Raw genomic sequence first — 17,455 nt, 5'->3', positions numbered from 1 at the left:
CTGCAGGAGAGGGAATGACATCTGAGAGGGCACATAAACCACTTTGTACATAACACTCAATTTTCCTTCAACCTATGGCTTCAAATTACCTCCACAGATGCAGCTTAAGCTAGTCTCCAGCCCAGGCCCCTCCCTGATGGTCCACGCTGTTGTCCTCCCTCCTGTCCACTGGGTGGCTTTGCCTGCATATCCAGCCCACACAGCTTCACCCTCTGCGTGGCCCATGCTGACTGCCTCCAACCCCTCTGTCCTCATCTACTGCTCATTCAAGTCACCACCAACTCTTTCTCCTTTCTTCTCAATCTCTGTGAAAAGGAACATATTCTACTTCATCAGCAACTTTCAGAACTCAATGATTATACACTCCTCCAGCATTTCACAAAATTTCCCTAAAATCCTTTTCAATCTGTCTCTTCCCCTTCTCTCACCCAGAGCCTGAAATGAGCACCTTGTCTTTTTCCTTTCCTGTGTTTACTTGATATTCATAACTCATCATATGTTCAACCAATATTTGCTGGATATATGAATAAATGAAAGAATGAGTGAATCAAAGCACTGGAGGGTCACATTTAGTGATTTGAAATATAGAACCTGTCCCCTGCCTGGGTTTTTTGCCTACATGGAAGAAACCTAAAATACTGTGACTGCTCACAGAACATCAGAATTCCCATGGGAAACTACCATGGAGAGTGTGAACAATGACATCTTGTCCTTGGGCTCAAACATCATCTTCAATGTGGGGACCAATGTTCTCAACCGTAATATGTGATACTTCTTGTCCCTCCCCCCATATTATCAGTTCCACAAGGAAGCATGCCATTTTCATCTTCCCTGCCAACGTCTGTACTTTGGTTCAATCCTCTATCCCAGATAGTATCTGGTGGCAACATAGGCCAGCAGTCACAACCACAGGACAAATGCACTCTCGAGTGCCCATGACCCAGAATCCAAGGGAGATGGTCTGGGCTGGGGACACTCTCTGGATCATTTTTCAAGGCATGTGCACCCTCAGTCCTTTACTGCATAATTAGAGGTGATTAGCCCCAGTCCATTCCCACACCAATCCCTGTCCTTGAGCTGCACGCTCCCTCCCACCGCTCACTGGTGCTCCTGCCTGTCTCCACCGCCAGCCATCAAGTCACTCACGCCACTTACTCACACAGCCCCAACTTCTAGGGTGGAGGTTCACCATGGAGGAGAGGAGAACATAGAGCCTCCAGCAGGCATCAAGACAGCTCCAGTCCTGGGACACTGATCACTGTGCCCTGGACTACTCGTGTGGTCAAGAGAGGTGGCTCACACAATGGTGTGGGAGATCCCGCCATGCTCTTTCTGACAGGACATGGGGTGACTCTAAGGCAGGGTGCAGTGTCTAACATGCTACTGGTCCGCACCTTCAGGTGACCTGACTACTCAGACCACACTGAAGCTTCAGCTGGTATTGATGACTGAGGGAGTCCCCAAACCAACTGTGTACGTTGTCCTGTGCCACCACTCTCCCCACCCAGATTCCCCACCTCTCCTGAACCCTTCTCCATCCTGTACTAACCACTGGATTCAGAGCTCGAGTGACAGCTGGCCTTGGGCTCTCTGCACTGGCATTGCTTGGGGTTTAACTTACATACTATGACAGTTGCTCTCCTCTGGATCCTTCCGAAGTCTCACACTAGGTGAGGATGTCCAGTCTGGTCCTTTACCTTTGTTCTTGACCATTCTGATCCTTGCTTTTCCTGTTTCTAAATGGGAAATGTGTGGTTGATGTTTCAGAATTTTTAAATTATGCCATTAAAAAATCCTATTATTCTGGATATCATTGCATAAATTCAGCTTTATATAGACAAGTGATTTTTCTCCTTAATGTAGTGAGAAAATGGGAAACAAGTAAAATAAGAGCAACATGTTATTTTTCACCTGTAATTTTGACTAAAACTTAAAATATTGATAAAATGTGAAAATATATAGTAATTTTTCATGTGTGTACCAGGGACTGAACCCAGGGGCACTTACCACTGAGCTACATTCCCAGTTTTTTTTTTTTTTATTTTGAGACAGGTCTCACAGAGTTGTTCAGGGCCTGCTAAGTTGGTGAGGCTGGCTTTGAACTTGCAATTCTCCTGCCTTAGCCTCCCAAGCTATTGGAAATACAGGCATGCACCACTGCATACAGTCATATACAGTAATTTTTGAAAAAATGTACTCTAATATTTTTAGAATAAATTTTTGCCAATTGTTTATAAAAATAGAAGATATTCATGTCCTTTGCACTTAAAAAAAACTCTGCATTTATGTCTTTCTCATAGGAAAACATTTTTTTCAAGAACTTATATTTAAATATGTTAATTTCAGTTCTATTAATCATAACAACAAACAGGAAACAATGTATGCATCCATCAGGAGAGTGTTTAACCACTGCACACACACACTTTAGAATTCTAGGGGGTAGTTACAAAAGTGAAGTAGATCTATATGTGCTGCCATGGAGAGATCTTGCACTCACCTTACTAAGTGACAAAGTTAAGTGCAAGGTCAACATGTATATCATTACCAACTATGTGCAAAGAAGTATATTTTATAACACATACATTTATGGAATATCCTAGAATAAGCTTTAAAACAATACACACCAGGAAAAAAATGTATTTACCTCCAAGGAGGATGTTGAATTTTGGAGGAACTCTGTATAGGAGAAAGTAATGATTGATTTGCATTTTCAGAATTCTTTGAAAACAAGAATATATAAGCAACTACCTTCATAAGTAAAATCTTTAAGCCTAAAAATAGAAAGAGAGGGTACATATTAATCAGTTCAAATAACTGCCAGCTAATGCAAAAGACAAAACCTGAAATTTGAATGGTTTAACACAGAAGTTTATTTCTTGTGTACATAAATTGTTGTACACAGGCCCTATTGGTTGACAGGGCCTTCTGCTCTTGGTACACCAGGGACCCAGCTTGCTTCCATGTTTAGCTCTTCCATTTCCACATGGGGTCATCATGTTTGCAACCGAATGGAAGCAGCAGCATGGAAAGAGCAAACCAGATCCCACCTAACTACAGGTGAGTGACTGGTCCGGTAAGGAGAGGAAGACAGCATGTAGATGGGCAATTCTAGTTTCTACCACAGGCTGTCAAAATAGTATGTGCTCAATAAAAAGCTACTGTTATGACAATTTGTTATGACATCAACCATCTCTGTTAAGGGGGAAGTTTCTAGAAAGAGAAAATTCACCTTGAAATTCATCAAGTTTTCCAAGAACCCACTCTGTCACAGGTGCTTTCCCATGCAAGATCACACTCAGTTCTCAGACTCCTAAAAACATTAGCAGGAAGAAGGTACCTTCTTCACTCAATAATATATTCTACACAGCTCACTGAAATAATCTGTATAATCTCTGTAAGCTGAAAGCACTTTCCTTCCTTATGACACATGGCCAAAATCTTAACTTAGGAGCCTTTGCTACCTTCCACATAAGTGCACATTACAAATACATTCTTAGGTGCCTTTGAAAACTAGAACTTTCTTGTTGTGCAGGCACACAGACAAAGGGGAATTGGAAGAATGGTTGTCTCAGTCATTTCAGGCTGCTCTAAGATTCCACCGGCTGAATCACTCAAAAAATCAGAAATATATATCTTATTGTTCTGAAAGCTGGCAAGTCCAAGATCAAGGTGCCAGCAGATTAATGTTTGCTGAGGGCTACCCTCCGGATTCACAGATGGCTATTTTCTCACTGTACTACAAATAGTGGTGGAGGGGACTGAAAAATGGCTCTAGTCTCTTTCTCTTCTTATACTGACACCCCACCCATCGTGGGGTTTTACCCTCATGACCACATCTAAATCTGTTTAATTCCAAAAGGTCCTACACCTTCTGATACTATCATATTGTGGTTTCGTTTCAACATGAATTTGAGAAGGGGGACACAAAGATGTAGTTCAGAACAATAGTTATTTTTGGTAAAGAGTTATTGTTTGCCTCCTAGGACCCCAAGGATTTTAAGGATTCAGGCTCTGCACGTATTTTCCTACACAGATTTCTATGGTCTTTCCTCATCTACTACAAGGGGAGGCTTTGATATTTAACCATGTGGAGAAGTTCACTCATTTGTGAGTGTGTTCAGTGGCTAATTTCAAAGGTGTCCCAGTAAGATCCTACTTTTTTAAGTATCAGATTGGTTTCAAAAAATCATCCATATAATTTCTGGATTACACACCAGTAAGCAGTAGTTTATATGCCAAATCAGATTATACTCACAGCCCCATTTGGAAGACACTTGGAGAATGTGTTAAATACATCTGGGGAACCCAACTACCATGTTCATATGAATCACATGTCCCTGCTGTCAACCCTGGAAGGATCTTGGCAGGAAAGGTCAGATATGGTGTGCTCTCACTTCCTCCATGAGATGAGTGGCGGTGTCTCTGGGAAGTGAGGTCTTGGTCTGAAAGGACAATGTCAAGTCAGCAGGAGTTGGCATAAAGGTGAACACCATGAAGGTTGACTGAGGATAGCCCCATAAAACAGATGGGACCTAACCCTGGGCAGGAATGGCTGCATGTGGCATTTCTTCACTTTTGTCCTGAGAGTCTGAGAGGTGAAGGTTTGAGAAGTCCTGGCTTCTGGAGACTGGCAAGACTGGTAAGTCTTCTGGTAAGACTGCTGGAATGTATGTGCTTTAAGGAAAACACCTGGCAGAGTACCTGGCATATGTTGGATATTAAATGAATGGCGGTTATTTTAATCATTATTTTGACCCCAGAACCTACCATCCTCTCCTCTGGGGTTTTGTTGTTGTTATCCAGGACATCTCAGAAAACATGTAGCTGAATAGGAGAAAGAATATCAGTCAGTCAAAAATGCAGCTTTCCAAATAAAAGTCATTAAATTTTCTCTCTTAGTACATTATGTTAATTTGGGTATGAGTCAGTCTTCCCCAGCTGATATAATTCAAAGAACCTACAATTAAGTAAAATACCAACTCTTTCCTTCTCTCCCAGATTCTCATCATCTCAAAAGTACTTTTTTATTCATTTCACTGTCACCAAATGCTAGGCCTTGCTTACACCTGGCTAAATTGAAATCAAAATAATCTGCTTTTGTTTCATTTTTAATGGAGTGGGCTCTGATTCTCCCAGGCCAGGGAAGAGTGCCATCCTAGTGGCTTTAGGAACCATCTAAGGGAGTACCACCCTATTTCCCAGGAAATCCTTGCAGCTCTTGTGTACAGAACACTTAGTTCATGCAGAGTTTGAGTGCACTCGGCCAAGTGCACAAGACACCTTCCACAGCTTTGGCAGGTGGAGAATCCTGTCTGGTTTAGCCATTATCCAAAAGGAACTTCTCTGCTCAGTTTTCCATTCCAGGCTTTTCTCTCACCAGTAACACACACCATCTGAGAGTCTGGCCCCTGCCACCACCCAGCTTAACCTAAACTACCACAGAAGAAATCATAGCTTCTCAAATCCCCAAACTGCCTGGGCTCAGGGCATTCACACTTAACTGCTAGCAACTGGAGTCTCACTTCCTTGCTTGTTCTTTTTTTTTTTTTGTGGGGGGGATAGCGCAGATTGAACTTAGGGGCACTCAGCTACTGAGCCACATCCCCAGCCCTATTTTGTATTTTATTTAGAGACAGGGTCTCACTGAGTTGCTTAGTGCCTCGCTTTTGTGGAGGCTGGCTTTGAACTCGTGATCCTCCTGCCTCAGCCTCCCAAGTTGATGGAATTACAAGCATGTGTCACCGCGCCCAGATACTCTACCATTCTTGTGGGTAGAGGTGTGTCTAACTTACCCAAGGATTCCCCATTAGCACAGTTTCTTCCAAAAAGAAAATAATCAAGAAATACTTGGCAAATAAAAGTCAGCAACAGAGGCCTTAATTCATTAAGATTTAATGATATTTTTCATACTTTCTTGAATAAGCCAAGCAAATCCAGGTACACTGCATTTAATTTTACAGGACAGACTAAATGGGTTAGGGGAATTAAAAAAATTAACAATTGTATATTTTTTCTCAAAATGTGACAAACAGCAATGTGTGACCAATGTCACTCATAAACTATATTATAAAGCTAATGAATCTTCTACTAAAAGGAACAGCATTTGAAAAATACTCCCCCCAAAAAGACAGAGTGACTATGTCACCATATAGAACAGGAACGTAAAGTTGTACACTGTGTTCTCCCCAACATGACCCTGACCCTCCTCTACTTGGAATTTTAATTGCCTTCTTCAGAAACAGAGTGAAGAATCTGCCTCATTCTTCACTCGGGGCAGGAGATGATGCTGACCAGTGCTGGGCAATGAACAAGGCTGTACTATCATCCACAGGACCAAATCTGGCCTGGGCTATCTCTTCCTCCTCTCTCAAAGCCTCCTCATACCAGCTAGAGAAGGAAACGGGGTCACTTCCTTTGACCTTGGCCAAAAATTCTAGAACTTTCATCTTGGTGGTTTCAGCCTTAGCTCTTGGACCCCATAGAAACTCATAGCATGGAGGATCACTATTGGGTACCCGCCGGTACTCCAGGTAATTTTCCTGCACCAAATCTCTGGTGATGAACTTCCTGGGCTCCCCATATATGAAGTGCTCCTTCCCATCATACACTCCCATCATATTCAGGAATTCCCAGATGTTTTCCTCAGAGGCACAGTTCCCCTCTATGAATATCACACCCAAGATAATTATCAGGAAGCCATTTTTAGGCATGCTGTGGTCATCAGTCGGTATCTCATCATAGGTGAGGTCCAGTGAGTTGACAAGGGCATAGAGGTGACTGGTGGTGTCTGTTTCCTTCACATCAATGCCAAAAATCACTTCCAAGCACTTAGAAGCTTTCTTGAAGATCACAGGGAATTGGTTCTTGTACTCTTTGGTGACAACTCTGAGCATTTCCACTTTTGTGATGGGCTCCTTCAGTCGATACTTGAGAATCAGGAGATGCACCAAATCAGTCACCTTGTCCTCAAGTGGGTCTCTGGGAGAGGATTCAGTGTCTGTAGAAGACTGCAAGGTGCTCGAACTCTCTTCTTGGCTGCTCAGTTCTTCATCTAAGTTGTTCCATAAAATGGGGGAGGAGAAGGAGCTCTGAGTCTCGAGAGAACTCTGGGGAGAACTTTGGGGAGTACTAGGCCTTGCAGCAACAGGCTCCTCCTCCTCTGGGGTGTTCAAAATCAGAGAAGAGGAGGAGGAGGAAGAGGAAGAAGAGGAAGGTGAAGGAGGAGAGGAGGAGGGGAAGGACAAGTTTAAAGAGGAAGATGAAATGGAGGAGGCATCCTCCTCCTCCTCAGCTGTGGGAGCCTGGGCAATCATCAAGTCCTGTATCTCAATTGGGTTTGGGAAGTCTTGCTCGAGGGTGAGGCGTGGGCGTTTTGGAAAGCGAGGCATGATGGTTATTGTTGGAGGTGGCAGGCAGGAGTGTGAGCAGGAGTGTGGTGATGGGATCCCACAGGCCTGGGGGTGAGGAGAGACAGTGTGAGTGTCTTCGGGGGAAAGACTCACCTGTGATGGCTCTGACAAAAGCTCACTTACAGGTCTTCTCTCTAGGTGACGTCCTAGAGCTTCACAGGTCTGTTTTCTTTCTGGTAGGCTTGTACCTTAGGAACCTGTAGGAGGACATGAAAATACTCATCAGGATACAGCCAAATGGAAGAGCGTGAGGCTCCAGGGCTGACAGCAGGACACGTGGAGTAAGTGCCCCCTCTGTTCTTGGGCAGGAGGTGATAGGGCCCTTGGTACACTCAGGGAACCTGACCTTGGCTCCTGACACTTCCTAGGCCTATTCTGCTCTTTGATCTGAGGGCATGTGACTCAGACCAAGGCCCTCATCTCTGCTTCCTGGTACCTCTATAAGAGGAACTGGAGGTAGGAGGGTTCCCAGCTGAAGACTATAAGCATATCCGTGACCTCCTCAGAGCTGACAAGTGGGGTCAGACTCAAGTCTCCACAGTTCTGGGGTGGATGATCCCTTCACCTTTCCCCTGGCAAGGCCTGGATTCTCTCCCTCCACTGGACTTTAGCAAAACTCTCAGAACAAGATCTCTCATTCCTGAGACTAAGAGAAAGAAGTGAGGGAGCATCACCTCCTACCACACCCATCCAGAGTCTCCCTGAGGTGACAGAAAGGGCTGGCCAAACTTTGTTAGGATCCCATCTCTCTTAGGTGTGAGATACCCTCATTCCTCACACTGATGCCTGTCATGGCCTGGGGCTCTTTCTTCTGCTGGTCCTTGTCTCCCCCCTCAGAAAAAGCCCTCAATTCTCTGAGATCATGAAGATGGAACTTCAACACATCTGGCTAATAGGCTCTGGGCCTCCAAGAGTTGTCAGCACAGGCAAGGTAGCACTGGGTATGTCTTTAGTCCTAGAAAGGGATGTTGTGCCCTCAGTCCTCACTCAGGGGCCTTACCTTAAATCCTGGCAATCTAGGACTCTTCCCTCTTCTGGCCTGATGTGGTTCCCTTTCAGATGGTCTCCTCCTCAGAACAACGTCTTCACCTCCCTGAGAACACAGAATTGAAGAAGCACAACATCTGGCCACCTCTACTTGGGTCTTATAGGACTGACAGCAGAAGCTGGACCCTGTGTGTTATGTGGTAGGGAGTCCCTTGGTTTTCCCTCATGGTATTCATCTTTACTCCTTAAAGAGTCTGGGCCCAGCCTGTTGAACTGACTGATGTCCTATCAGACCACAACCTCACCTCTCTGAACCATCTCCCCAACTCCTGGAGGCAGTGAAGGCGTAGCACATCTTGCCTACCCTGCCTAGGTCCTCCCATGACTCAGAACAGAAGAGAGTGAGACAATGCAGGATCCCTTCTTTCTGGGATGAGAGGTACTGTGGTACTTACCAGGGTCCTTACCTTGACACCAAATGGAGCCTGGAACTACTCCCTCTGCTGACCTGCAGGCACACCCTTAGACCAAGGCTTTCACTTCTCTGAGACTCTCAAGACAAAAATGCAGAGATGCCACATGCAGCCATTCCTGTCCAGGATTAGGTCCCCCTATTCTTCTATGGGGCTATCGTATCCTCAGTCATCCTTCATGATGTTCATCCTTATTCCCAACAGGGCTTGTGCCAACCCCTGCTGACCTGAAATTGTCCTTTCAAACTAAGACCTCAATTCCAAGAGGTTCTCCCACTCACTTCATGGAGGAAGTGAGAGCACACCATATTTGGCCATTCCTGCCCAGATCCTTTCAGGGTTGACAACAGGGACATGATAGGAATTTCTATAGGGCCCCTTGTTTCTGGTTTGGGGGGTGGGCGTACCATTATTTCCCTTTCAATGTCTTTGTCTTACCTTGACTCTTAAAAGATCCTGGGACTATGCCTTCTGCTGATGCCACACACTAAAACCAGGACTTTCACCTCCTGGGACACTCCAGACAAAAGCAAAAAAGGCACCAAATCAGTCACCACTGTCCAAGGTCTGTTGAGAGATTCACTCAGTCTTCCCTCAGGTATTCATCTCTACTCTTAGCATGGGCCTTCCCATCCTGTGCTGACCCGAACTCTTACTCTCCAACCAAAACTTCACCATCCTGAAAAAATTTAGTTCCTTGGCTCCTGGGAGAGCTTCTGACAGAAGTGAAAGCTCATTTCCATTTGGTCTTCCTAGTTTTCACCCAGCCAGGGCTTAGAATGGGGCACAGCTAGATTCTATAGGATCCCTCATTTTCAGGGGAGGATGGAGGGTAGGGTGTAGTATACCTTTAGTCCTTACCAAGGGTCCCTTCCTCTTCTGAACTCAGGCCACATATATCAGACCAAGGTTTTCACCTTGGAGATCACCCCCAACCCTGCCAAAAGTAAAGGGGTGCTACATCCAATAGCCATCCCCTAGTCCCCTAATAATGAGAGCAAGGGCAGAGAACTGCGTGCAGGGTTAACTGCAAGGGCAGGAGTGTGGGCTTCCATATCTGTGGCAGGAACCTCTCCTCTTCCAGAGTCATCTTAATGCCTTGGAGGACCTGGGTCTTCAAGTCCCTCTACTGACTCCTGCTGATCCCTTTGAGTAAAAGCACCCCGCCTTCGAATTCCAAGATGGAAGTCGGATACACCGCATCTGGGAACCCTGCCTCAGATCACCCAGGGTTGACTGCAGGTGCGAGGTCCTCCACATCTGCGGAGGAAACTCACCTCTCACAGCGCCATCTTAATGCCTTGGAAGACCTGGGGCTTCCAGTCCCTCTACTGACCCCTGCCGAGACGCCTGTGTAAAAGCACCTCCCTTCCGAATCCAAGATGGAAGTCAGATACACCTCATCCGGGAACCCCGCCTCCGGTTGCCACAGGTCACCCAGGGATGACTACAGGGAAAGGATGAGGTCCTTCACATCTGTGGCAGGAACCTCTTCTGTTCCAGTGTCATCTTAATGCCTTGGAGGACCTGGGGCTTCTCCTTCTACTGACCTCTGCTGAGTCCCCTGAGAAGAAGCACCCCCAACTTGTTCTACAATGGAAGTGGGATACATCCCATCCGGGAACCCTGCGTCGGGTCACCCAGGGCTGATTGCAGGGGCAGGGCATGGGTGAAGTCCGCCATGTAGGTGGCAGTAAATTCTCTTGTTCCTCCACCATTTTAATGCCCTGCAGGGCCTGAGACGCCATTTTGCTGGCTAGAGTAAAGCCCTCAGAAAAGCCTCTCCTCCCTTAGACTCCAAAAGTGGAAATCAGGACATATGCTTTATGACCCCTGCCTGGGGCACCCCACAGCTGATGGCATGGTGGAACTTGACCCCTCTCTCCTGGTGCAAGGTCCTCTGTCCTCCCTCTGCATCCTAGCCTCAAGGCTTGGCAAGGCCTCAGACTCCTCCCTCTGCCAACCTTAGTCTACAACACTTGGAGAAAGCCTCACCTCCCTCGGGCTCCTGATATGGAAGTCGGACCCCATCATATCCAGTGAACTTGCCTGAGGCTTCCCAGGGACAGCTGCTCTGGCATCGCGGGACTGCAGCCCCCAAAATCTGCAGGGGGAAGGGCCCTGGATCCTCCCTCGGGGCCATCCCCTTGATCATCAGCCAACCCTGGAGCTCCTCCTGTGCTGACCATGATGTAGTCCCCTCACAAAATGCCTCACCTTCCCCAGACTCCCCACGTGAAAGCCAGGAACCCTTGCGAGGACAGACACCGCCTGGAGCCTCCCAGGAGCAACTGCGGGGACAGGGAGGGGCTGAGGCCTGTTTTATCTGTGGGGAGGAGGGGCTCCCCCTGATGATTGGCCAGGACCAGGGCTCCTCCCTCTGCTAATATGAAGCCACGCCCTTCAGAGGCCCCGTGGAAGTCGGGAAGCCGAGGAGTGGCAACACCGACTAGAGGCTCCCAGGAGTAACTGGAGGGATAGGGCAGGGTGGGGCCTGTGTTATCTGTGGGGGATGGGCTCTTGGTCTGCCCCTGGGGTCTCCCCCTTGGTGATTGGCCAGGACCAGGGCTCCTCCCCCTGCTGATCTGAAGCCACGCCCCTCAGAGGCCCCAGGTGGAAGTCGGGAAATCGCGGAGTGGCGACACCATCTGGAGCCTCCCTGGAGCAACCAGAGAGATAGGGCGGGGTTGGGGCCTGCATTTTAGGTGGAGTAAGGGTCTTCCCTTTGATGACTGGTCAGGACTAGGGCTCTTCCCTCGGCTGATCTGAACCCATACCCTTCAGAATCCCCTAGTGGAAGTTGGAAGATAGCACATCCAGTGACTGACTGAGGCTTCCCGGGGCTGACACCAAGGGTGGGGTGGGGTGGGACTGGTGTTCCTGATAACTGTGGTGTGAGGTGGTGTCCCATCCCCCCGCCCAACCTTCTGCTAACCTGAGTCACCCCTCTCCACCAGATGAAGTTTCAGACTCTTAAAATAGAAGTCAGGAAATACTACATCCGGGTATCCTGCCTGAATCCTTTCGAGAGCCCCCTTCTGTGTGGGGTGGAAAAACTCAGTCCTAGCTTGGGGCCCTTGCCTGGCTCCTGGCACTGTCCAGCCTGCCTCCAACGCTCCACCTGAGTTCACCGGCCTCAGAACAAGTTCCTCCCATTTCTGAGTTGGGTAAGGTGAAAGTGAGAGAGTAACCTAGGAGACTTCTATGTCCCAGAGCTTCTCAGGGTTGACAGTTAAGGTAGGGTGGACCTGAGGCCTGTCCTCTGCCTGACATTGTAGTAATGTCCTCAGTTTTCTCCAGGGTATTTATGTTTAATCTCATAGGGCCTGTGTCCCCTTCCTTCAGTTGACTGGATGATTTGTCCTTCAGGTCAAGGTCCTCATTTCCCTGAGAATCTTAGGAAAGGAACTGTGCGCGGTTGTTCTGCCTGGGACTTCCCCAGGTTGATGCCTTGAGCAGTTTTTCTGCAAGTCTCCCCCTGTTCTCCCTCAGGGTCCTCCCTGTGATTCCTAGCAGGGCCTGAGGGCTCGTCCCTTTCCTGACCTGAAGCCAGGGCCCTCTAATGCCCCAGTGGGAAGTCAGGGGCCCTTGCATCCAGCCACCACACTCCCAAGCCTCTCACGGAGGAAATCAGGTAGAAGGCTGGATTCTGTGGGGCCTCCCCTATCTAGAATTGGGTCTGTTCAGACCTCCTTCAGGGTTCCCATTTTAAATGTCTGGCAGTGCCTTGCCCCTCCCCTCTTCTGACTACAGAACTAACAGGAGCAGGGAAGGGTTGGTCTCATTTCTTCTGGAATGAGAGGTCTTGTAAGTCCTCACCTTGGTAACCGTCACTACCTGAACTCCTCCCTCTGCTAACTTGTGCCTGTCACCTTCAGATCAAGGCATCCACCTTCTTGAGACTCCCAAGCTGGGAATGAGGGGGACTGCTCAGTCTGAAACCTCTGCCTTGAATCTTCTGGAACTGACATCGACAGTAAGTGGGATTCTACGGGATACCCTCTGTTCCGGGATGGGTAGACCCCTCAGTCCTTACTCTTTAGGGTCCTCTTCTTGCATCCTGGCTTCTAATTAAATACTCCCTGGGAAATGATCCCTTTGTGCCATCTCTGAGTATTTGCTCAATTGAAACTTTTGTAGAAAATGGTTTTGGGCTCCGGGCTAGTTGCTAGCTGCAGAGGTAGCAGCACCCATGACATGACAAAGAAGCCCAACTTCTCATAGGTCTCTTCACCATTCAGACTTAGACTTTGGAAAACTTTTGTTCTAAGATTTATTTTCTACACAGAAGAGGCTGAGCATGGTGATTTAGGGAGGTCCTGTCTCTTTTGGGCTTCTCTAACATTACATTGTTCAGTGCAGTTTTGTTTTTATAACCCTTATCCATAGTGAGAAAAATATTGCACATCTCTACCAAGCAAATGTGTAAATAATACATACGTGTACATCATGAAAGAACTTACTATGTTGTGATTCAGTGTGATAAATACGATTCCATTTTAGGCTATTCTTCATGTTGTATTAAACTAATATTTAAAAAGATAGTTCTCTTCCACTAGAGGGCTTCCAGTGGTTATTAAATACAAAGACTCTTGGTGTCATGCTGTTTTAATCAACCCATTCTTTCTTGCTGTCTTGGTATTACCACAGGACTACTTGCATCTGTTGTCTGAGGGTCTACCTCAGATTTATGCAATGAACCAGGAACCAAAGTTTAAAACTTTGCTCATACCTGGCCTGTCACCTGCCCTATATTGCTGGCTATGGACCCTCCCCACTTCAATTAAGCCCACAACTTCCTCACCCCAAATACAAGTTCAGCACAGTCCTCAGTCTCCCGTGAGTGTTCTTATGTTTTGTGGTTTAGATTTTGTTGCAGATATTTTTTCATTCCCTCTTCCGTGGTTTTCAGGTTTGATTTGGGAGCAGAAAATGGAATTTTTGGAGTCTGAGCTTGACTGTCATCTCGGTGGCTATAAATAAGACACTACATCTATAACTAAGAATTGATATCTTTACAATTCCATGTACCTCATCAATGAATATCAAGTACTACTCTGTTTATTTGGCACTTAGTTTATCTAAATCTATCAGCAAACTTTATAACAAGTTCTGCAAGTATTCATTCAAGGTAATTTTTGGATTTTGTTGCTGTTTTGATTAAGGTATCATATATTACATGTTCTAATGAGTTGCTGCTTTTGTGTGGTAAGGCTTTGGTTTTGCTGAGGTTTCTTATTCATTTCAGTATTGCATGTGCTGACTCCTTGGAATTTTCTACCTAGGTGATCATATTGTCTCTGCTATGATCTAAATGTATGTATCCCCCCAAAGTTCATGCTGAATTCCTAACCCCTCAGGCAATAGTGTTAGGACTTGCAGCCTTTGGGAAGTGACTAGGTCATGAGGGTGAAGCCTTTATGATTGGATTAGTACCCTTATAAAAGAAACCCCAGAAAACAAGCTAGCACCTTCCAGCATATGAGCACACAGCAAGAAGGTACTGTCTGTGAACCAGGAAGTGGGTCCTCTCCAGAAACCAAATTTGCCAGAGACTTTATCTTGGGCATCGAAGCCTCCAGAACTGAAAGAAATACATTTCTGATTTTTATAAGCTACCCAATCTGTAGTATTTTATTAGAGAAACCTGAAAATACTAATTCACCGGATATTGTTTCTTTCCTTTCCATATTACTACCTCTTACTTGTCTCGTACCCATAGTCCAGTTTTGTGTTCCAGTGCAGTTTTGGATAGCATATATTTATATCTTTTCCTTGACTTTAACAGGAATGTTTCTTTTTCTTTTCTTTTTTTTTTTTTTGCTTTAACATAATCGTGCATGTGAATGGGGTACACTGTGAAATTTCAACACATCTATTACATCAGTGTAAATAACTTTTCCTTCTCTGTGTTATTTATTTTCAGAGCCTTCTAGTGCCTCTGTTTTAGATCTTTGTAAAAGATCATGTCTTAGGTTATTGTGAATTATAGTCATCCCACTGTGCTGCTGAACACCAAAACTTATACCTTGTGTCCAGCTGTATTTAGGTAGCATTATCCAACCTTCATCCCTCCTCCCCTTACCCTTCCTCTAGTAATCTTTTTTTTTAAGTTTCTACATATGAAAGAGAACATACAGTACTTGCCTTTGTGTGGTTTATTTCACTTAACACAATATCCTCAAGTTCCATCCATTTTGCTGCAAATGAAAGGATTTCATTCTTCTTTCTGACTGAATTATACTCCATTGTGTATACATACGCATTTTCTTTATCCATTTACACATCAGTTGGCACCTCAGTTTTTGCCATATCTTACCTATTGTGAATACAGCCACAGTAAGCATGGGAGTACAGACATGGCTGTGGCATGATGATTTCATTTCTCTTGGATGTATATGCATAAATGAAATACCTGGATCATATAGTAGATTTATTTTCAGATTTTTGACCAGACATTTAAGGAAAAACTAACATCATTTCTCTTTGAATGTGGGTGCTGCCATTGTAACTGCATATGGTTTTTTCAGCCACTTTTGCAAGGGCAAGGTCAGCCCCAAATTACTGTTTTTAGGTGGAGGTAGCAGCTGGATAAAAAATAGCAAATTGACACATTGTGCAGAGCTTTGAGACCATTTGGATCGCATGATGTTTTTTCAAAGAGTTTAGATCATTTCTAAGTAGCAATGCACCAGTCCAAGATAACAAAGCCAATGAGAAGGGTCACCAAACTTTTGCTGACTTCTTGATTCCAAGTCAGCCTTCAAGGCTGCCAGTGATTTGGAGTTATAGGTCTTGAGGAAGTACTTGTCCTGACAGATCTCCAGCTATCAAAGGAATAAAACAGATCCTTGCAGGATTTTTTTTGCAAATTCTGCAATTGCTGGATTCCCACTCCCTTTTTGTCAGAGCAGGATGTTGCACTTCAACCCTGGGGACTATGTTTGGGGTCAGAGAGGGCTTGATGACATTGTAATCCAGCCTTTAGGACAACTGGAAAACAAAGGGACTCCCCTGGTCAGCAAGGAAAAAAGAATCACATCTCTTCCAACAGTGATAGTAGCTGAGGAAAAAGTTGATGTGGGTTTTCAATGTCCAATATGCAAAGAAGATTACACACCTGAAGAGGAAGTCCAGTAGTTATAGCAATCGCTTCTTTCATAGCAGTTGTATTGTACCATGGGTAGAACTGCATGACTCATGTCCTATATATAGGAAAAACTTAAATGGTGAGCATTCTACTCTGCAAACCCCAGAGCTCCGAGACCTCTGCAAACAACAGATTTAGCAGTGACAACCAACTACATGACGGATGGGTTTACTGAAACCAAAGACCACACTTGAACCAGGCCTGACTGTGGTAGTCTTTTTACCATGGCTATAAATTATATCAGGACAAAAAAAAATTGGAGATGGATCTAGGAATCACATAAGAAACTTCAACCCATAATGTTAATGCAATGAGTGTTTTTCTTCTCTAAATTTAAAGATAGTATCCATAGATGGAAAAAAAATACTAGCAAATTGAACCAAACAGCACATGAAATAATCATTCACTGTGATCAAGTGGGATTTATCCCAGGGATGCAAGGATTGTTCCACATACACAAATCAATAAACATAATACATCATGTCAATAGAATAAAGGATGAAAATCATGGGATCATATAAATTGATGCAGAAAAAGCTTTCAATAAAATTCAGCCTCCTTTCATGATAAAAATCTTGAACAAATTTGATATGGAAGGACCATACCCTGACATAATGAAGGTTGAATATAACAAACCCACATCCGACATCATACTGAGTAGGGAAAGCTGAAAACATACCCTGTAAGATCTGGAACTAGATAAGGGTGTCCACTCACATGGCTTTTATTCAATACAGTGCTGGATGTTTTAGCCGGAGCAATTAGAGAAGTAAACAAAAGGCATACGAATAGGAAGGGAGGAAGTCAAATTATGCCTGTTTGCGGATGATATGGTTCTATATTTAGAAAGATCTAAAGACTCCACCAAAAGACTATTAGAAATGATAAACAGAGAGAGTGACTGTGCTGTGACTCCCCATCAACCAACGCATGGCTCCCCAGGGTCTCCTCTGTAGCCACTGTCACAGCCTCTCCCGTGGGATAGCCTCCACCTCAGGACAATGGACAGGGCCTGGAGGCAACTGCCCACTCAATAATGCCTGCCACAGCGCTGCCCAGCACCACCACACAACCTGCCCTCACAGCCCCATCTCTGAAAGTGGTAGCATCCGTCCTGGACACCTCCACTGCCATCTTGGGTTACCTCTGCTGATGCTACCACCATCTTTTTCTTTTGTCATATCTTTTTTTAAAATTTATTTTTATTGTAAACAAATGGGATACATGTTGTTTCTCTGTTTGTACTTGAAGTAGAGGCATACCATTTGTGTAATCATACATTTACCTAGGGTAATGATGTTTGATTCATTCTGTTATTTTTTCCTTCCCCCCCACCCCTCCCACCCCTCTTTTCCCTCTATACAGTTCCACCTTCCTCAATTCTTGCCCCCCACCCCACATTATGTGACATCATCCGCTTATCAGTGAGATCATTC

At 45.3% G+C, this 17,455-nt stretch overlaps 1 pseudogene; it reads left to right on the top strand.

The window, feature by feature from the left end:
* The first annotated feature begins 7,263 nt into the window (after positions 1 to 7,263).
* Positions 7,264 to 16,194, top strand: LOC124972525 (E3 ubiquitin-protein ligase RNF115-like; annotated as a pseudogene).
* The last annotated feature ends 1,261 nt before the right edge of the window (positions 16,195 to 17,455 follow it).

The sequence above is a fragment of the Sciurus carolinensis genome, chromosome X (assembly GCF_902686445.1).
Source record: "Sciurus carolinensis chromosome X, mSciCar1.2, whole genome shotgun sequence".
In the NCBI taxonomy this organism is placed as follows: Eukaryota; Metazoa; Chordata; class Mammalia; order Rodentia; family Sciuridae; genus Sciurus; species Sciurus carolinensis.
Note: the sequence above shows the minus strand (reverse complement) of the source record. Positions and strands in the feature narration are given on the sequence as shown.